This window comes from Tasmannia lanceolata, unplaced genomic scaffold (assembly GCF_043159265.1).
Source record: "Tasmannia lanceolata isolate RefF3 unplaced genomic scaffold, GAP_Taslan_0.1 ptg000019l, whole genome shotgun sequence".
Lineage (NCBI taxonomy): Eukaryota > Viridiplantae > Streptophyta > Magnoliopsida > Canellales > Winteraceae > Tasmannia > Tasmannia lanceolata.
The window spans coordinates 22,295,990-22,318,818 of NW_027518696.1; the positions used below are offsets into that span (position 1 = coordinate 22,295,990).

The following is a 22,829-nucleotide window of genomic DNA, read 5'->3' on the forward strand; positions in this document are numbered from 1 at the left end:
CCAGTGACCAGGGCCATTAACTGGAGATATGGAAGTTGTTTCCAATCCATGGCCCTTGTATAACAAGTGACATTTGCTTCCTTCATTCTTTCTTGAACCTTTTATCTAGGTCTTTCTCCTGGCATTACTGGTAGTGCTTACTCGATCATTTCTTTATCCTCGAAATGGGTATACCAATTCTTCACACTCTTCAGAGGGCAATATATTTCCAATAGGCATTTACTGAATTAAAGTTTCAGTGCCAATGTTTATCATTTCAATTTCCTCTTTCAGAGGCTGGGCTCGGTGCTCCTCCTCTTGTTTGAGCATAGGCTGCAACTCAAGAGGAGTTTCGTCGGGATCTTTTCTCATTCGAGGATGGAGTATTATTCTCATTGTTTATTAAAGTCAGAAGCACACGTTGAAATGTATAGAGAAAGCAAATTTCATTGAATTGAAAATGACTACATCTGATAAGACTTATCCTGAACAGACTCAGGATTCACATTCTTGACTAAAAAAAGTAAGAAAAGACTCAACTGAATTAGAAATTTATTCAAATTTTTAGAAGATTGCACTCGATAACTGGACTCGACATCATGACTGACTGACTTAAAATAACAAAAGGACTAAGACTGCTGCAACTGTCTGGGTTTGGAGGCTCGGCGAGTGCTGACTCATAACTAAACCTGTGCCTTTTTTAATCTAAGCACCAAAATCAGTTGGCGACAGGGGATCAAGGAATCCTTCCGGCAACACTACGTTTGGTTCTCCTCCAGCATCTGAATCACTGTCACTATCACTGCTACTGAGCTCGATTAGTTGATTTGGTTTGGATGGTCCTCCGTGATCATGCTCATGAGTCAGAGACTCGAGTGGTTCCTTAGAGCTTTGACTGGCCGAGTTCCATATAACAAAGCTTTGCGCTTTATCAGCTTGGTGCTTGGAGTCCTGAGATTGGAAATAATATGTTTGAATTTGTTGCTTCATTTGATGAATCTCCTGTGCGAGTGTGGCCACTTGTTTAGAGAGATTCACAATCAATCTTTCAGAATCCATAGCCGCGGAATTTTGAGAACGCCCATGTGCCATGGAGAAGCTAGGGCCTTTGCCTTTAGAGGTAACATCAGCTGAGCCAAGTATCCCATTCAATTGAGCCTTGATACAACGATTCTCTTCTTTAAGCTCTTGTAATTGTTGGAGGATAAGAGCCAAGGTATCAGCAGTGGTATTGGACTGGGTATTTCTCGAGCTTTCGGCCATAGGAGCTGACGCAGGAGGTGGTGCAGAGGCTGGATTAACAACGGAAGGTTGTGGAGAGCCGGGCCTCATTTGTAATAATGAATTGATCTGAACCAGAGAAATGATGGACATGCCTATGACAGTTTCTGGAATGGAAACAAGGAACATAAGATGTAAGCTTGACATTCAAGGAGTGCTCTCTACTTGACGACTGAAAGATGATTATGGGTTAAACAAGCAATTGAAATGACAGAATAAATCCTATAATGACTGAGACACGATGATGGCGACACGAATGCACTAGGGGATGCCCCTAGTTTAAGGGTCATGGGAATAGACTCTGAGGGGCTTATCGAAATAATCTTGCAACAGGTTACCCCTAGAGTAAGAAGAGACCAATGATATATCAACGATATAAACAAGGTTGGATCATCTGGACCAGGTATGATCAGATCTTGAGATTATATAATCGAGAGGTCGTGAGACTCTGATCCTGCCAGTTAAGGGATGGTGAGATTTGTATGAAGTTATGATCGAATCGTATGATAGAAGAATGAAAGACACAGGATCATAAGATTAGGTGAGATTGCATATGATTGCTTTCAACGGATAGATCAAGAATAGACCAATTCTATGAGATCTTGGGAAAGATGAGATGAGATTGCATATGATTACTTTCAACAGATAGATCAAGAATGGATTAATCCTATGAGATCTTGGGAAAGATGGGATTTATATCCTAATCCCAAAGGGAAAACTTTTAATTTTCTCATATTTTAACAAATGCTACCTAAAGACATCAATCCTAATCCTAATCTAACGGAGTGGATAGAAGATCTCGACTCACGACTTTGTTTGTGTACCTAAGGACCGATCGTAGCCATTGGAAGATAGACTACGGCCTAATCTAGACACAAATGGGTAGGATATCCTAAGCTAGGCTCACACACGTGATGCACGTGTGTTCTTATACTATATGCATGTGTGGGTTAATCTAGGGGTAAGGTCAAGAGTTCCCTTAGCACGAATTCGTGTTCGATATACTATACCAATGTCCGGCGTATCAGTACGTGAACCAACGAATCTGTTTACGCACCATAAAGGTACTAGGCTAAGGGTGGAATGCTTCTCTAGCACAGAGGCACCAGGGGATGAAATCCCAGTCAACTAGATAACACTCCGGGTTCCTAAAATGGGACGTGTGTGCATGTGAGATGCAAGGGTTTAGATGCAAGTGATGTAAGTGTGTGAAATAAGTTTGCGCAATCTATGATGTCTTCAGATTTTATTAGATTAAGTTTGAGTATGATGTGATGAGAAAGTAAAGCAAGACAAATAAACTAATCTAGCAAGCATAAAAAGATAGAGTTTTCGTGAGCCAACTAAAATAAATTCAAACGAGTTATCCTATGAAGGTTTAATGAAGTTAGGTGTTTCCCCAGCAGAGTCGCCAAACTGTGGGACCCGATCCCGCGAGAGGGGAATTGCCCGCGAGCCACCTCCTTCTCTCTTGGTCTCTCGTACCCACACGATTGGCGTGTGCCTTTTTTATTATTATTGATTACCCAACCAAGCCGGCAACAACCAAGCCATAGGGTGCAAACAAACGTGCAACCCAGTACCCACAAGGGCAGGGGTAAGCCGCTGAGCCTAGCAAGGTGAGATTTAATTCATCATTTCCGTAAACTTGGGATCACTAAAAGAATCTGAATTCACACAAAGGAGAATGACAGAGTCGCCACCTAGATGAGGGATCTAGGACCCATAAATAACCAGAAATCTAGACTCGTTACCTGGTTACGAGAATGGAAGGTATGGGGAGTTACCACCACATGCACTATCCTCGCCCGATAATCCGGTCTTCGATTTCAAAAGTTAACTCTCATGAATTTCTTTTAAATGGCTCATTTAACTCTATTGAAGTGCAAACTACGTGACATTCATCCTAAAATCTAATTTTAATGTAATTCCTAAATGTGTATCTTGACTTTCTTAATTTGTTTGAATTCAATCTAAGTGAAAGTTCTCCTAAAATTCTAATTTCATGGAAAGTTCTAAGTGATTTAATTACTTTTAATTTAAGGATTAATATACAAAACCCCACCACTTATGTGTGGAGCGAACTCGGGCTTAGTATGCCACTCAAGTATCCAAGTTGCCTACGTATCCCAGCCTCATTGGAATCAGAGTCGATCGTAGTTCGGTGCACCTGAACTAAGCTACTTATGCCTAACTCATCTAGGACACCGATCTGGACTGGATTAACTGTTTTAACAGTTTAAGAGAAATTATTTAATTCAAGTTGAAGATTTTATTATCCTAGGACTTCATCTAAGATGCTATATGGTCCTATCTAAGTGCAAGTCGTCCCTTAGACTAATGCAGGTTAACTTACATCCTAGGTAACTAGGTTTGTCCTAGGAAAAAATTGGGTGACTAGTGTAACTAGATCTATGGCACGGTTGCTATCCATAGCAAACGGCCGTGATGAGGCTGGATTCCTAACTCTATGACTCCCTAAAACCTACGACACAACGTAAGGTAAGTGTTCTTAAGAGGCCCTAAAAGGTTCCTACGGTAGGAGACCGCAATCCAACGGCTCTTAAGACGTTGATTAAGTTAATTCAATTTGTTGATATTGGTGATTTTTAGATTGACTGATTTTTTATTTTCAAGGATTTTCTATTCCTAAATATCTAAGGGATACCAAAGCTTCTATGGTTTGCCAGTTTCGGCCTCGAATCGTAACCATGGATGGGAATCATGCTCTCAACCCTTGTATAATTTAGCACGTAAGTTATAGTATCTTATTGCCTGGCATATTTCTCAGGATTTCCGTGGACTGTGGATCTCGGAGCCAATATCATACTATAATTTACCCACTCCAATTATGCAGGATTAATCGCAATTAGTATACGATTGTGGTTGCGATCTCGGCAGTTAGACTATCGCGGTATAGCGAATTTACAAGGGAGATCTATGAACCCTAAGGTTTCTGTTTCAAACAAGTTGGGGGATAGAATTCATGATGGAAAGTTAGGGTTTTTGAAGATTTTTACTGATTTTTTTGTTAATATGCTATTAAATTGTGATTTAATATCATTAAGACCAGATTGCTAGGATTACATGGATTTAGACTACTGGAAGACTTTAGACTACTGGAAGAGTTTCACGAATTTTGAACAAGTTTTGCTATCAATTTCTGAATTTTCTAAATTTAGTTCAGATTTCAAACTAACAAATCAACTCATAGCATATGAATCTCAAATCAAGTAAAACGTTTACAGTATTGATATAATCATGGTATTAGACTACTGTAAAAATTTCAAAGGTTTTTATTAAGATTTGATGCCAATTAAAAGTCTCACAAAATTCAGATAAAATCAATGAATTAATTAAAAGGTACACTAAATGGTATCCTAAAATCATGTAAAAATTCCAGTAGGTATATAATAGATTATATGATTTTTTTGCCAAAATTTAAAAATCCAAAAGTTAAAGCTCCTCTCTCAAATTGATATTTAAGTAAAAGAGATCAATTTGTTTCCTAGGAATTAAAACCTATTTATTAAAATAAATTGTAAAAACTTATCAAAGCTTTGCAAAATCAATTAAAATTTTTTCTCTAATATTCCAGTAATCTAAGTTACTGGTTTGTAAAGAAAATTTTTGAAAATTTATTAATTTAATATGAAAAAGAATTACGGTACGTAAAACGGCGACGCGATTGGAAAACAGTAAAGACCATATTTGTTTCAAACTTTTTTTAATGGAAAATTCAATTTATTTTTAAGCTTTAATTCTGGAAATTTTCATCAATTTTTACAACCTTTTGATATTTATTAAAAATTGCCGAAATTTAAAATAATTAATAATCCAATTAAAAAAATTAAAATTTTTTGAAACTTCTAGGGTGATCTGGAAATCCAAAAGTCGGTTCAGAAACAAAAGTTAATGGATTTTGGACTTGATTTGACCCGTTTGCCATTTTATTCTTCAAGAAATAACCTTTTGTTGGGTTAACTTTTGAAAAATATAACGGAAACCGAGGTGGTCAAACCATGGTCAAAGATCATGATTTCCAGTAGCTTTAGAATATTGAGAACCCTAAAAAAATTTATTTTTTTGAAAAAGATCCTTTTTTCAAACACTTGCTTTGAAAATTCCATTTAAATCCATATTGAAAAGAAAAGAAACAAATTCAAGATTTATGTGGAGGAAAATTAATTTTTGGGCAAAATTTTATATTTTAAAAGCCTATAATCTATGTTATAACATAATGGAATTTTAAAAGAAAACTCATAGATTTGATGTTTCAAAAAAATAAAACCCTAGCATGCTTTTCTAATTCGCAAAGAAGGAAAATTCTTACCGTCGATCGCGATCCGTGTTTCTTGGGTTGGTAATCCGAGATATTCGCTTTGTCCAACCCTTTGGTATGATGAAGAAGACTCAAAGAACACCCCAAAGATCCTTGATGTGTGATATGTTGAAGAAGAAAAGGGAATTCAAGAATCCCTTTTGTGAAGAACCTTTGAGAGAGAGATGAACACACTTCAAGAGAGAGGAGGTTTTTATTTTATTTTTCTTGGGAGGAGAGAGAAAAATGGCGAATTTGGATTTTTTTGGATCCCCTTTGTGTTGTGTGCTTTGATTTTTATACAAAAAAACTAGGGTTAAGAGAGAAACAGTAGTTTCCAATGTGAGAGCTCCCATCTTTGGTTTGTTTCCAATTTTTTCCTCTTGCTTTCTTTCTTTGTTGTTTCCAAATTGGATTTAATTCCAATCTTAATTTCTTGTTAAACAAGACATGCTATTCTCATTCCATATTGCTTCTTTAGAAAATCTCTTTTAAGCAACCATTCCTCTTTTCTTTCTTTCCTTCTTTTCTTTTTATTCTTTTTATTTTTCTTTTAACCAATATGATGTCACCACCATGACATCATCTAGGTGAGGCACCCAACTCATGTGGGTCAGCCATGTGGGGCACCCACCATGGTGGTCGACCCACATGGGCTCCATTCTTGCAGGCTTTAGCCCAATGGGCCATTTCACACGGGTTTCGGGTTTTTTCCGTAAAAATTCAATAAAATCCTTCTAAATTCAACATTTTATATATGGACAAATTTATGGTGCATCCCTAACACATGATCGAACCATCTTTTTTGGGAAAATCATTTTTCGGACCGAAATGCTCCTATTTGACCATTACACATTCAAATGTGAACAAAATACCCTTAAATTGGTTCACCCCTAAAGGAAAAAGTTAAAAAATGGAAAGTCTTTGTGATTAAACTTCAAAAATAGAAACTTTTAAAGTTGGGTCTTTTTGGTGAGCAATATCAAAGAGGATCATTTGGTACCCCCTGAAAATACCCAAAATGCCCTTGACACATAAAATTTCCAAGTCAAGCGAAACCCCTGAGAAACTCTAAATTTAGCAAGCTTTCCAAAATTCATGAAATGATCTAAGATTCCTTAGATACACCCTAGAGGTCAAATGAAACATATTGGAAATGACCAGATTACCCTCGAGGTACAGAATTTGGTGAAACTAGGAAAAACCCTGAGAAATTCTAAAAATAGTGGCTTTTTTCAAAATTCATGGAATCGCTCACGATTTCTCAGACATAACTCGGGGGTCAAACGGGACACATCGGGAAGGACCAAAATACCCCTGTAGTGCAAAAATGGGCGAAAATGAAGGAAACCTTAAAAATTCAAAAAATAGCAGGTTTTTTCACTTGCTTGAAAACTTAATTTTACATCTTCCGGAGGCCAACGGAACCCCCTAGAGACCTTTAGGATCGTGGATCAACTTCAAAACTCCTATAATGAGATGAAATCTACCCTAAAATGCATGGATGCCTAATCTAATGCGGAATACGGACTCGAGACTCGATGACACTACCAAATCTTTTGATTTTTGAAGCGAAGCAAAATAGGGGTGTCTACAATATCTAACATAATCTCAAATACAATGATAAATTTAGGTTGTCCCTTAGTTGTAATATCATTTCGGTCGTCATTTCGTTTTGGCGATTGGAATGGAATGTTTCGGACGTCATTTCGTTTTAGCGATTGGAATGGATTGTTTCGGTCATTTCGTTTCGATTTCAGTAAAAACATTTCGTTCGGACTAGGGAAATTTTTTTTAAGACTGAAAAATATGAAAAAATCCAAAAAAAATAATAATCAGAAATTTTTAAAAAAATATAAGAAACAATCATGTGAACCAAATATGTAAAAGATCCAACATTTATTTAAATTACAATCACTATCGAAATGCATATGTTGACCTGTGTATTAACCACTACTAACACAATGATAAAATTTTAGAGACCAAATTCTGAGATTTTTTTACCGGACTTTTGGGATTTAATAATGTTTGGACATGATAAAATTTTTGACATTTTAAATTTGAAAAAATACCACATCGTTTTGAAGTTAAGATTTTGATCTGGCCTTATTTTTCCGAATTTTGTACTAGAACTGGAAAGTTGACTTTTTGCCTTTTAAAATTGAGTCTTGAAAGTATCTTCAAAGAATCCAAATGTGGGGTATTCCCTTATTTACATGTAAATCTTAAGTAAATGCTTTTTGTATAAATACTAGGAAGAGGAGAGAATAAGGTAAGAGAACCAATAAGAACAAGGAGAGTAGAAGAAAAAACTACTAAATTTCCAAATTATGGTCGAAATTCAGAATTTCAGCCAATTCTGACCAAATTTTGGATTTCGGTTTACGTGTAAATTTTGAGAAGATGAGAGAATAAGGTAAGAGAACCAAGAAGAAGCAAGGGGAGTGTAAGAAATAACATTAAATTTCCAATTTTTGGCCATTTTGGACAAAATTTTGGATTTCGGTCAATTTCGTCTGAAATTTCCGGTTTCGACCGAAATCCAAAACGAAACGATACATTAGGTTATTTCATCCGGTTTTTGGACGAAACCAAAATGTTTCATCCACTGACGGAGACGGGGGGGGGGGGGGGAGGGGGGGCAAGCCCCCTTAAACGGTTTCTTTGAAAGGATAAATTCACCCCCTTTAACGTTTTCGTTAGCCTTTAAAATTTAACAAATAATGTTAAAGGGGGGATTTTATCCGTGACTCCGTGAGAGGGGGATATCATTCCCCTTAGGAAGGTATTTGAGTTTTTAGGAAAACAAAAAATCTGGACGATTTTTTTTAATCCAAATTGGGCTTTTAACGGAATATTGTGGAAAAGGGGTGTCTTTGCGTTGCCTAGGGTTTCTTCTCCTTCCTTAATCTTTCACGACCTGGTGAATTCAATTAGGTAAGAATTCACCCAATGGATTTTACATCTCTTTTTTTCTTCTTCAGGGACTTGGTAAAAAATCTTTAGAAAATAGTATGAGAAATTCGAAGAAAATTTCAAATAGATGTTAGCCTTGGATTTTGAGAACTTATTGAGTCTGGAACTGATTATTGGACTCAAAATTAAAGTACTTTTGAGGAATCGGTTTTGGATTGAAAATCACAAACAGGGCCTTGAAATATATTGCTAACTGCAAAGAGAAATTAATAAAATACACATGAAAAACTCATTTTGCAATTCATCCTTTAAGCCCAAAACAACACAGAAAAACTAGAAACACTAATATGTGGGTTAAGTGGGCTTGAAAAGAAAAGTGCGCATTCAATATGAATCTTGTTGCCATTTATTTCTAATATAAGCCGACTTTTGGTGTATTCTCTGTATAAAGAACTATTGTGGCTATTCGGAGAGAGCTTCACACTCCAGTTTTTTATCGTTCTTTCATTCATCTAGAATTTGTTTGCTTCTGATCGTTCGCCATAGGACTTGCGTAAGTTCATTATATTGCTTCTCTTGAAGCATATGCAAATTTATGTGGTTTTAATTGCTATTTTTTTGACATCTTATATCTAATTGCTCTTTATAATTAAGGGGATTCTAATTCAAACATTTTTGAGTTGCATTCTTCTAATTTTGGAATACAAATAATGCAATTGATTATTTCAAATATTTATTAGATTTCTTATCTTTCAGTTAGGATAAGGAGATATTTATTTTTGGGAAGGATTTCAGTCAAAACATGACACCTTTCATGTCTACTTTAATCTTCATGTTAAAAGACAAATCTTTTAATTGTTGTTAAATTGAATGAGCTAAAAAAATTGAAAATAATTTTTATTTTAATGATGTAGATTTTAAGGTAATGGAGAACCATGAACAAAACTCCACGACCACCGATGAGTTAGCACAATCAAGCTCAAAGCGGGCACGAGTGGAGGTTGATGTTACAAATCTCCCTGCCAATCCAGGATTAAGAATTCATATTTATGATTATCATCCCAATGAAAAGGATCAAATTCGGAGAGCTTATTTGATAAGGGGGCCTTATCAACCTTACAATCATGATTTTCCACAAACACAAATTGGAAAATTATCATGTCGTTTCAGCGCTGCTTGGTTTAAAGAGCATGCCGGTTGGTTAGAATACAGTATAGAAAAATATGCCGCATTTTGCTTATAATGTTATCTTTTTAAGCCTGAAAGAGCTCATGGGGGTGGAGATTCTTTTGTTATAGATGGATTTAAAAATTGGAAAAAAGGATAAATTAGACAGTCATGTTGGAGGTCATAACAGTGTGCACAACCAAGCCCGCCAAAAATGTGAAGATTTAATGAAACAAAGTCAAAGTATTCAGAAGATGATCAATAAGCAGTCAGATCGTGATCAAAATGAATACCGAATTCGGTTGAATGCAACAATTGACTGTGTTTGATTTTTACAACGTCAGGGATCATCTTTTCGATGTCATGAGGAATCTGATGACTCCAATAATCAAGGCAATTTTTTGGAATTATTGCGATTTCTTGCTGAGCATAACAATATATTAATCGTGTGGTATTACAACATGCTCCTGAAAATCTTAAATTAATGTCACCTAATATACAAAAGGAAACGGATACGGGAAACGAAACGTGAAACACGAAACCATTAGTTCCACCTAAAATCTGTTTAGGTGGAACTTTCCCTAGCAAATCTTTTTTTGGAAATGTTTTTCTTGCAATCCTCTAAAAAAGACTAGGGAAGTTATCTATTCGCCTAATTTTCTTACTGGAGACAGCCCTTTTTAGTGTATCTTTTGACTTTTACACTAGAGGTGGCTGTCTCAAATAAAAAACAGGGGGCAAATATATTTTATCCCAACAAATTTTTGCAAGAGAGAACATCCACACATCAGATTTTGTCTTATTAATTTAATTCACCTGAGGTGGCTGTTCTCATGCAAAAGTCAGTTTGGAGATTTTTTAAGAAATGTTTTTTAATATTTGCCGCTTTCTTTACTGGGGACAACCCCTTTTACAAGGAGGTGGCAGTCCCAAATAAAATGGTTCATATATATCATTTCCCAAAAGAATTTTGCACGAGGTAACAGCCACACAGCCGATTTTGTCTTATTCATTTAATTTAACCGATGTGGTCGTTCACATGCAAAAGTAAGTCATGCTTTAAGAAAAGATTGTTTATATTCACCTTTTTTTTTACTGGGGACAACCCCTTTCAGTGTATTTATGATTACTATTTAACACTGAGGTGGCTGTCCCAAATAAAAAAGGGGTGAATATTTCACTTCCCAAAGAGTTATGCACGAGAAAAAATCCCCACAGTAGATTTTGTCTTATTCATATAATTTAGTTGAGGTGGCTGTTCACATGGAAAAGTTAGTCATTAAGTATTTTAAGAACAACCTTACAGAGGGCATGTTAAATTACAAAATTGGGCCTTATTTTATTTACCAAAACGTCCAAAACTCTATTTTCAGGGTGTTTTTGGTAAATTACACGCAAAACTAAAAGCCTAATTCCAACTACATAAGGGATTGAATTCCTCCCCTTTTAAATGTTGGAAAGAGCTCGGGAAAGGAATTTGTGCAGCTCCTTTCTCTTGGGAAGGAAAGGGTTTTCAAGTTTAAAAATTTATGATGAAGAAGAAGAAGAAGATGGAGGGAGCAGCGATTCAGGTAGGAACTCTCTCTCTCTCTCTCTCTCTCTCTCTCTCTCTCTCTCACTTTCTTCCTTTTTGCAATTTTTCTCTAGTTTTTCCATGATTGCGTTTTTGGGACGTTTCACGTGCATTTCCGGGACGTTTCCGGGGCGTTTCCCAGACGTTTCCCCAAATTTTTACACACGTTCCGTTTTCGTTTTGGAAACGCGTTTCCCACTTTGCTTAATCGTTTCCTGCAACTATGGTTGAAACTACTAATGTGGTTATCAATGACCTTGGGGATGCACTATTCTCTATTTTGGTCGACGAGTCACGCGATACATCAATGAAGGAGCAAGGGATTATAGTCTTACGTTATGTGGATCTGTGTGGACGTGTAATTGTAAGCCCAAGGGTCTACTCTCCTATCTTGTTTTGATGATCCTAAACATAATTGATTGTGTTTTTGAATACTAATCAATTTGCTTTGAAGTGTTGTGTTTAAGATAGGATTGAACATTAAAGAAACCAACACGCAACATGGTCATGCTTGAAGATGTACCAACACAAGAGTCAAAGGAGCTAAGTGGAGCTCACATTATCTCTCAAGCAACCATACACAAGATGGAAGATCAATTGAAGACCTAGACTAAAGAGAAGTTGAAAGCTACATAGGTATCATTGTACATCCTGTCTCTTTCCAAGTCAAGGCAAAGTGTTTTCAAATTGTTTTTCAAAGAACACTTAAGAACTTAAAATGGATTAGTGAATGGTTATGTGGTGGACCAACATGTTGGGACCCTCATAAGCATTCCAAAATAATCATAGGACTTGAGTTCCAAAAGCCAAAAATCAAACAAGAAATAAAATCTCAAAATATACAGATTTTTAGGCTTCTCGGAACTCCGAGAGTTCCCTCGGAACTCCGAGAAATTTCTCGGGACTCCGAGAAATGGTCCAGTAGAAATTTGATTTCTTCAGGCCATTGTCTCGGAACTCCGAGAACATTTCTCGGAACTCCGAGAATTTCTCGGAACTCCGAGACCCTCGCGACAGACCAAAAACTAGCCGTTGGGATTTAAATTAACTTGTGATTTTTTATATCAACACCCCCAAACGGTCATATTCTTTGGTGACGCTATATATACAACATCTAGAGGATTCATTTCCTCTCTCTTGATGATTTGAAAACCTCCTTAAGCATTGAAGAAATCCTTTTCATCAATGGACTCCTGACGTATACGAAGGAGTGCGGTTCGTTCAACAAATTCCTACCTCTATATCTATCTCTGAGATGTTTGGATTTTTTAAAACTCCATGGACATGCAGAAGAGAAATGCTATCCCCACTCGGACCAAGACATAACTTTTACCAAAAGTTTATTGTGATCTTTTTGTGCTTAAGATTTGATTTTTCCCAAACTTGCCTTGCACTTGCAAATTTATTGAGTTGGGATTCTTAGAGCTTTCACTTGCAACTACCATCATTGAAGAGCAATCAAGGATCTACAAAGAGCATCAAGCTTTCAAGAAGAAACCAAGCTATTCAATCTTCACTTCTTGTATAGGTGGCTAGGGCATTCCTTATTTTAATTCCCTAGAGAGCAACCGCTTAGAACTCGGCGGAGAAGGAGAGTCTTTGTAAAGGTGTAAGGGCATCCTCATTTAATATCCCTTGGAAGTGTAACCGCCTCGGAGCCGGGCATCGTGGAGGTCTCCAATAGTGGAAATCCTTAAGGACGATCTTAAGAAGAGTGGAGTAGGGCTTTGCCCGAACCACTATACATCGGTGTGTTCTTTCTTGTCTTGCATTTCCATTATTAATTTTTGGTTTGGCATTTCATTTTGTTTCTAATTATTTGCACTAACCAAATATTTAATTAAGTGAAGAAAATTCCAATTAGGTTCACAAGTAATTTTCAAAAGGGATAATTTAGTCTTAAAATTCAATTCACCCCCCCTCTTGTTTATTTCAATTGGTATCAGAGCCTCGTCTCTAATTTTTAGAAAACCCTAACCGGTCTAGAGTAAAGATTCTAAAATGGCAAACTACCCTCAACACCATGAAGGTTATTCAAACACTAGGCCACCCTATTTTGATGGAACAAACTATGGTTTTTAGAAAACTAAAATGAAAATCTTTTTAACCCAAGATTATCAAATGTGGAGAGCCATTAATAATGAATACATATTACCCACAAGAAACCTAAATGATTGGACTGAAGCCGAACAACAAGCTTCGAATTATAATGCCAAAGCCATGAATTCCCTTATTTGTGCTCTATCTCCCGGAGAATTCAATAGAGTATCAAATTTGAATTCGGCTAAGGAAATTTGGGACACTTTGGAAGTCACCCATGAGGGAACCAATCAAGTCAAAGAATCTAAAATGAACCATCTCTTTCGGCAATATGAACTCTTTCAAATGACACCCGATGAAACAATTGCCGACATGTACACTAGGTTCACCAATCTTGTAAATGGACTAAGGGGACTTGGAAAACAATTTTCAAATAGAGACTTAGTGACCAAGATTCTTAGGTCCCTACCTTTGTCATGGGAATCCAAAACCTCCGCAATCACCGAAGCCAAGGACATGAACACATTGAACCTAGATGAACTAATAGGGTCCTTGATCGCTCATGAGATGATTTTCAAAACAAAAGCACCCGAAATTGAAACTAAAAGTGAAAAAGGAAAAGGTGTTGCTTTTGCTTGCAATGTAGGTGAAAATGAAGATACAAAGGAAGACATGGAAGATGAAGTTGCCCTCCTAACAAGAAGGATCAAATTCTTACAAAGGAACATGGAAGGCATGAGAAATAGAAGAACTAATCCCCCATTCAAGAAGAAAGAAGAACTTGGTGATGGGTCTTCTCAACCCCGATGCTACGGTTGCAAGAAGCTTGGACACATTCGCCCGGATTGTCCACTCAACAATGAACCTACTTCAAACAACCGCTTCAAGAGAAGAGAAGGCAAGAAAGGAATGACCGCCACGTGGGATGAAGAAATTGAAAGCGAAGGCGAACAAAATGATGGCGAAGATTGCTTGATAGCAAAGAACGTGTGCTTCATGGCCTCAACAAACGACAATAACGAGGTAAACACTTTAAATGATGTCGTTGTTTTGAAAGAAGTTCTTGATTCCTTACAAAGTGCAAATGATGAACTTGAAATTCAATTTGATAAAATTGCTTCACTTGAAAACTCTCTTGCTAACATGACAAAAGAATTTGGGTGGTTAAAGAAAGATCATGAATTTTTAGATGATAAAAATGAAAAATACAACGTAGAAATTCATGAGTTAAATGCTTCTATCACCATTTTGAATGAAAATCGACAAGAGCTTTCAATTGAAAACAACAAGCTAAAGCATGAAAATGGTAAAATATCTTTTGAATATGATGAACTAAAGAAACTATTTGAAAGATTTGAACATAGTTCATTGAAATTGGATAGGCTTGTTAACATTCAAAGAATGCCACATGATAAAAGTGGACTTGGTCTTAAATGGAATACTACAATATCCAACTATAAAAACAAACTTTTAAAGGCTTCTTCTAATAGTACCAAAACTTGCTTTTATTGTGGTTTAGAAGGTCATTATAAAGTTGCTTGCATGCATGCTAAACAAGATAAAATTAAATTGAACTCTAAAGTAAAAACAAATGAACATAGCAAGATTAGGAAGATTTGGGTACCCAAAGGATCTCACTTGCCTATTCATATGTAGGTATGCCTTAAAAGCCATAACAAGAAGAACACATGGTACCTTGATAGTGGATGCTCTAGACATATGACCGGAGACCTTACTCAATTCGCATCCCTATCACTCAAGGATGGTGGAGACGTTACCTTTGGAGATGATAAGAAAGGAAAAGTCAAAGGTGAAGGCACCATAGGTAACTCTACCTCTCCCATACATGATGTACTATTTGTTGATGGCTTATCCCATAATCTTATTAGCATTAGTCAATTATGTGATAATGGTTTTGAAGTTGTCTTCAATCCCGATAAATGCATTGTTAAAAATAAGATAGATGGAGAAGTAAAATTCATAGGTTCTAGAGACAATAACATTTACACAATTGACTAGATGATCTTAGACTCCAAAATGTGACTTGTCTTAATGCCATTAGTGAGGATTCTTGGCTATGGCATAGGAGGTTGGGTCACGCCGGAATGGATCTCATTTCGACCCTCTCCTCAAAAGAAAATGTTAGAGGATTGCCTAAGTTCAAATACATCAAAGATCACATTTGTAGAACTTGTCAATTAGGAAAACAATTGAAAAGCTCATTTGCACCTAAACATATGATTTCAACTTCCTACCCCTTGGAGCTACTTCATATGGATCTTTTTGGGCCAATGAAGACAAGTAGCCTAGGTGGAAAGAGGTACGTGTTCGTAGTTGTGGATGGCTACTCACGGTTTACTTGGGTCATATTTCTAGCACACAAAGATGAAACTTATGGAAACTTCCTTACATTGTGCAATCAAATACAAAATGAAAAAGGTGTTGCTATCTCTTACATTAGAAGTGATCATGGAACGGAATTTAAAAATGTACATTTTGACACTTACTGTAATGAATATGGCATAAAACATAATTTTTCCGCACCTAGAACACCTCAACAAAATGGAGTAGTAGAAAGAAAGAATCGAACTCTCCAAGAAATGGCTAGAACTATTTTGCATGAAAATGATCTCCCTAGATATTTTTGGGCGGAAGCGGTTAACACCGCTTGCTATATCATAAATAGGGTATATTTAAGGCCAATTTCTAAGAAGACACCTTATGAGCTTTGGAAAAACTTGAAACCAAATATAAGCTATTTTAGAGTGTTTGGATGTAAATGCTTCATTTTGAACATTAAAGAAAATTTACACAAATTTGATAAGAAGTCGGATGATGGAGTATTCTTAGGGTATTCGTCAGATAGCAAGGCATATAGAGTATTTAATCGAAGAACCCTAGTTGTAGAAGAATCCATGCATGTGACATTTGATGAAAGAGAGCCAACACCTCAAAAAATGCCACATGATGAGGATGAACCCATTGAACATCCTGTACCTAAATTAAGTGCTCCTCCTCATGCATCTACAAGTCATACATTACCTCGTGAGGAAGTAGAAAATGAAAATGATAACTCATCACCCAGGGATAGGAGAACATTGGTAGATCATCCTGAATCCCAAATCTTAGGTGATGCCACATCGCCGGTAAGAACTAGATCATACTATCGTAGTGTGAGCAACAACTTGGCGTTCCTATCCGAATTGGAGCCTAAGTCCATCAAGGAAGCCGAAAAGGATGAATATTGGTTGATGGCTATGCAAGAAGAACTAAGTCAATTCGAAAGGAACAAGGTGTGGAGGCTAGTGCCTAGACCTAGTGATCATCCAGTCATCGGCACGAGATGGGTGTATAGAAACAAGTTGGATGAAAATGGAATTATCACTAGAAACAAAGCTAGGCTTGTAGCCCAAGGGTACAATCAGGAGGAAGGAATAGACTATGATGAGACATTTGCTCCTGTTGCCCGTATGGAGGCTATTAGGATACTCTTGGCATATGCATCTCATAAAGGATTTAAATTATACCAAATGGATGTCAAAAGTGCCTTCCTAAATGGCTATATCCAAGAGGAAGTGTATGTTGAGCAACCTCCAGGTTTTGAAGACTTCAAACACCCAAATCATGTCTTCAGGCTTGATAAAGCTTTATATGGATTAAAGCAAGCTCCTAGAGCTTGGTATGAGAGGCTTTGCACTTTCTTAGTTGAAAAAGGTTTTGAGATGGGAAAGGTGGATAAAACATTGTTTATCAAAAGAGAAAATCAAGATATCCTCCTTGTTCAGATCTATGTGGATGATACCATCTGTGGCTCAACTAATCAAAAATTGTGTGATGAATTTGCAACCTTAATGAAAAATGAATTTGAAATGAGCATGATGGGTGAGTTAACCTATTTCTTAGAACTCCAAATTAAACAATACAAAAATGGAATATTTTTAAATCAAGAAAAATATACAAAGGAGTTATTAAAGAAGTATGGCATGGATAGCAGTAAGATATCAAGAATTCCCATGAGTACTACTGCTAAGCTAGAAAAGGATGAATTTAGAAAATCTGTGGATCAGAAATTGTATAGGGGTATGATAGGTAGTTTGCTCTATTTGACAGCCAGCAGACCAGACATTATGTTTACTGTCTGTCTCTGTGCTCGATTTCAATCAGATCCTAAAGAGTCTCACCTATCAGCAGTTAAGAAGATCTTCAAGTACTTAAGAGGAACCCAAAGTCTAGGACTGTGGTATGAAAGATCATCTTCCTTCACTCTCATCGGATATTCAGATGCAGACTTTGCTGGATGTAGAGTAGATAGGAAAAGCACTAGTGGGACTTGCCAATTCTTGGGTAAATCACTTGTTTCATGGTTTAGCAAGAAGCAAAATTCAGTAGCTCTGTCTACAACAGAAGCAGAATATGTGGCAGCTGGAGCTTGCTGTGCTCAAGTCCTATGGATGAAAAGCACATTGATGGACTATGCAATCAAAATGGAAAATATTCTCATCCAAGTGACAATACTAGTGCTATAAGCTTAACAAAGAACCCCATACAACACTCAAGAACAAAACACATTGAGATTAGGCACCACTTCATCAGAGATCACTCACAAAAAGGGGATATTTGCTTAAAATATATCAACACTGAAGATCAATTAGCGGATATCTTTACAAAACCTCTTAGTGATGATAGAATTTGTTATATCCGAAGTGCCTTAAACATTTGGAGTGCGGATCAAGTCAAAGAAATTGCCAAATAAATACTTTGTGCCTTTCACCAGCTTATCTATATAGTATTTATACATATCATCTTTGTTTGGTAGTATCTGCATGAATGAGATGTCAAATATTAAGCTTAAAAATCACTCAATTGATACTCTTAGCCTTCTTAGCTTTCTAAGTTGGAGAGGTATATTCACTTTAATTAAAAATACCTAACAACTTGACATTTGTCAACATCTTGATCATGAACAGATATATGTGCATTACTTGGCTATATATTTCTATACCATAAGCATTGATTTAGGGGGAGTTATCTACTCCTAAAATTTTTTTTTACACCCTTTCTGTCGATGACAAAAGGGGGAGAAGGTTTGAAATTGATATGTCTATTCAATTGACTATATGCACCATATGTTTTTAATTGTTATCATTTATTTGTGTGCATATATTGAGGGGGAGTTCCAGTATTCACTTGCCTACTATGTCACTCCACACACACCTCATAATCAATTTTGTTTGTCATCATCAAAAAGGGGGAGATTGTAAGCCCAAGGGTCTACTCTCCTATCTTGTTTTGATGATCCTAAACATAATTGATTGTGTTTTTGAATACTAATCAATTTGCTTTGAAGTGTTGTGTCTAAGATAGGATTGAACATTGAAGAAACCAACACACAACATGGTCATGCTTGAAGATGTACCAACACAAGAGTCAAAGGAGCTAAGTGGAGCTCACATTATCTCTTAAGCAAGCATACACAAGATGGAAGATCAATTGAAGACCTAGACTAAAGAGAAGTTGAAAGCTACATAGGTATCATTGTACATCCTGTCTCTTTAGATTTCCAAGTCAAGGCAAAGTGTTTTCAAATTATTTTTCAAAGAACACTTAAGAACTTAAAATGGATTAGTGAATGGTTATGTGGTGGACCAACATGTTGGGACCCTCATAAGCATTCCAAAATAATCATAGGACTTGAGTTCCAAAAGCCAAAAATCAAACAAGAAATAAAATCTCAAAATATACAGATTTTTAGGCTTCTCGGAACTCCGAGAAAAGGTCCAGTAGCGTCTGGACATTTTCTCGGAACTCAGAGAAATTTCTCAGAACTCCAAGAAATGGTCCAGTAGAAATTTGATTTCTTCAGGCCATTGTCTCGGAACTCCGAGAACATTTCTTGGAACTCCGAGAATTTCTCGGAACTCCGAGAACCTCGCGACAGACCAAAAACTAGCCGTTGGGATTTAAATTAACTTGTGATTTTTGATATCAACACCCCCAAACGGTCATATTCTTTGGTGGGGCTATATATACAACATCTAGAGGATTCATTTCCTCTCTCTTGATGATTTGAAAACCTCCTTAAGCATTGAAGAAAACTTGCAACCCATTTTGTGCTTAAGATTTGATTTTTCCCAAACTTGCCTTGCACTTGCTCAAGGATCTACAAAGAGCATCAAGCTTTCAAGAAGAAGCCAAGCTATTCAATCTTCACTTCTTGTATAGGTGGCTAGGGCATTCCTTATTTTAATTCCCTAGAAGCAACCGCTTAGAACTCGGCGGAGAAGGAGAGTCTTTGTAAAGGTGTAAGGGCATCCTCATTTAATATCCCTTGGAAGTGTAACCGCCTCGGAGCCGGGCATCGTGGAGGTCTCCAATAGTGAAAATCCTTAAGGACGATCTTAAGAAGAGTGGAGTAGGGCTTTGCCCGAACCACTATACATCGGTGTGTTCTTTCTTGGCTTGCATTTCCATTATTAATTTTTGGTTTGGCATTTCATTTTGTTTCTAATTATTTGCACTAACCAAATATTTAATTAAGTGAAGAAAATTCCAATTAGGTTCACAAGTAATTTTCAAAAGGGATAATTTAGTCTTAAAATTCAATTCACCCCCCCTCTTGTTTATTTCAGTAATTGAATGTTTTCTAGGTATCACACATGTTACTGATACCATTGCCTTAACACTCAAAGCGACAATCATCAATGTTAGCTAAACATCGATTAAGCATCGATGGAGCAAGTAACATGCATGGCGAACTAAATGGTCTCTAAACACTGATTTTATTGGAGAACAAGTCTGCTTATTATGTTCATTGTTTTGCTCGTCAACTGCAATTGACACTAGGGCTGCAACTTGAGCCGGGTTTTACCCGACCCGCATTGACCCGACCCGAAAATAGCCTGGGTCGGGTTGATGTTTCTCGGGTCTTGGGTCGAGCCGGGTTTAGAATAAAAAAGCCCGCATGAATCTCGGGTTGAGCCGGGTTTGAAGGGGCCCGACCCGACCCGACCCGAGATACTTAAGTTTTAATGTTTTATAATATGTAAAACTATAAAAGACTAAAATTGTAAAACGAAAAGTCAAAAACGATAAAACCCAAAAAGGCAAAAACCCACTCACGCAACACTGCAACAGCCAACAGCCCAACAGGGACTCTTTCCATTTTCATTTTCTCTTTTCCCCCTTCATTACTAGGGTTTCATTGTTTCAAGAGCACCAAGGAGATCTCATATCTGGCTATCTGCTATGCTACTCTCACTCTGCTACAAAACTGAGCCTCACGATCGAGCCTCACACGAGCGACAAATCATCTCTCTTCTTTCACCTTGTTTCTAATCTCTTTTCTCACTGATATTGTTTTCTCCACCATTGATCTACTGTCTTTGATTTCATTTCTATCTTTGATTTATTCTCCATCTCTCCTTCTTTGGATCTCTACTTTCTCACTTGATTTGGGCTGAGAGAGAAGAAGAGCTCTTTTGAAAAGGGTTTGGAAAAAGAGAAAACAAGAAAACTTCTCTTTCTAGGGTTTGAGGAGAGAAGAGTTGGGGTTTCAAGGTTTGGGAAAAGGTCCTCCACGATTTTGCAAAAAGGGGTTTTTGGGCATTTAGGGTTTCTAGGTTTGGGCATTTAGGGTTTCTTGGTTTAGAGAAGAAGGAAGAAGAAAGGTTGCTCTATCTCTTCATTTTTATTCCACCTCTCAACAGCCTCCACATAACAAAGCCTTCTTCATTACTTTGCCCATTTCAGAAACATCTTTCCATCTGATCCGGTCTTGGTGAGTTCCGCCATTCATTCTTGATGCTAATTAGAGATGGTGACCGCGTAAGTAACATCATTTTGGGATTATTTGAAGAAAAAAGATTCAATTTTACCATTCAAAAAAACATTATTAGAATAAAATAGATCTATGTTGCTGGAGTGTAATATCATCATATGTTCTTTAAATGGTTTTGCAGCATGTTAGACGTGCGGCTGTCCTAGCTCTGAGTACTGCAGCTCACAATAAGCCAAATCTTATTAAGGGTCTACTTCCAAAACTTTTGCCACTTCTATAAGACCAGACTGTTGTTAAGGTATGCAATACTTTGCACTTTTTAATGCGTAAGACATAGTAAATGAGGGATACAAAAGGGTCCAAGTGTTTACACTTTGGACACAACTGTGGTGGGCCTCAGTTCTCAACCACCAGAAGTGTTGGTTGTGTCAGGTGTAGTTGGAGATAATCTAAATTTTATTTGGCCAGTTTTGGGCTGAGATATTAAAGGGCTAAATAGATTTTGGGGTTTGGTAATGGACGAGTCTAACTGATCTCAGATCTTGCCCATTGACACCCTCCAACATTTTTTTCAATGATATGTTTATGATGGTAACTTTTATTAACTTACCGTTTGCTATGCAGCAAGAATTGATAAGGACTGTTGATCTTGGTCCATTTAAGCACGTTGTAGATGATGGTCTTGAGCTTAGAAAAGCAGCTTTTGAATGTGTAGACACATTGCTGGACAGTTGTCTTGATCAAGTGAACCCATCGTCGTTCATTGTTCCTTATCTTAAATCCGGTTTGGATGATTAGTATTCCACTCTGCTGTTTTAACCTTTTACATTCTATGATTAATGTGTTTTATTGATTCATGCGTCCTTGCTGTTATGTTTTTGTTGTAAGCATGGAAGGGTTATGATATGAAATGGTTCTACAGATGCCTAAATAATTTTGTGCCGTAATAAGTTATTTTGGAATGTGTAACATAAGACAAGAAACTCTGAAAATGTTTAAGTGTAGGCTCTGAAATGGAGAACCCAACAAACCTGGCTCAGTAACATCTAGATGCCATCAACAAAACATGTGTACAGAGCTTTGCATGGGTTTTAGTAGTATGTGCAATACTTTGCGAAGAAATTATGTGCTCAACTTTGCCCCATGGGGTCTATAAGGTAGTTCCTTGGACAGGCTCCATCTAAGAACTGTGTTTACAACATCGCTTTGTAGGTTCTTGCGAAACAAGAGTTTTACTTAAAAAATTGCGTCAACGTGAAAAAACCCGACCCGACCCGACCCGACCCGAGATTTATCATGGGTAGGGCCGGGTTTGGGTCTCGTGGGTTTTCCGGAAAAAAACCCGACCCGACCCGACCCGAGATATTTCTCGGGTTGGGTTGGGTTCTTCAAAACCCGACCCACCCGACCCGAGTTGCAGCCCTAATTGACACTAGTTGCAGTTGCAAAAAATAATACCGAAGTTGGAAATTTCTTCTATTTGGTTACAAATATTTTCAATATTGTTGCAGCATCATGTAAGCGCCGTGATATTCTTCGTGAAAAAAGAACTGCAGAAGTTATTGAAGCGCTTAGAAAAAATGAGCTTCCCACTGTAGACACCCCATTTTGACCGTGCCCTGCACCTTCTTGTTTTGCGCTTACCTTTTTCAAATCAGTGTGTATGGACCCCAAATTATACCCTAAGCTGGCTTAGGGTCCCACCAAGGTCCCTGTGAAATTTCGTCAAGATCTGAGCCCGTTTGCCTAGTGAACGAGCTAAGACGATGACGTGG

The 22,829-nt window shown here is 37.1% G+C and overlaps 1 long non-coding RNA gene across 1 annotated transcript; it reads left to right on the plus strand.

Annotated features, from left to right (window-relative positions):
- Positions 1–20,396: 20,396 nt before the first annotated feature.
- LOC143853313 (uncharacterized) lies at positions 20,397–21,988 on the plus strand. The gene is made up of 3 exons (XR_013237072.1): positions 20,397–21,101; positions 21,236–21,352; positions 21,679–21,988. It is a non-coding gene; the product is annotated as an uncharacterized LOC143853313 (long non-coding RNA).
- The last annotated feature ends 841 nt before the right edge of the window (positions 21,989–22,829 follow it).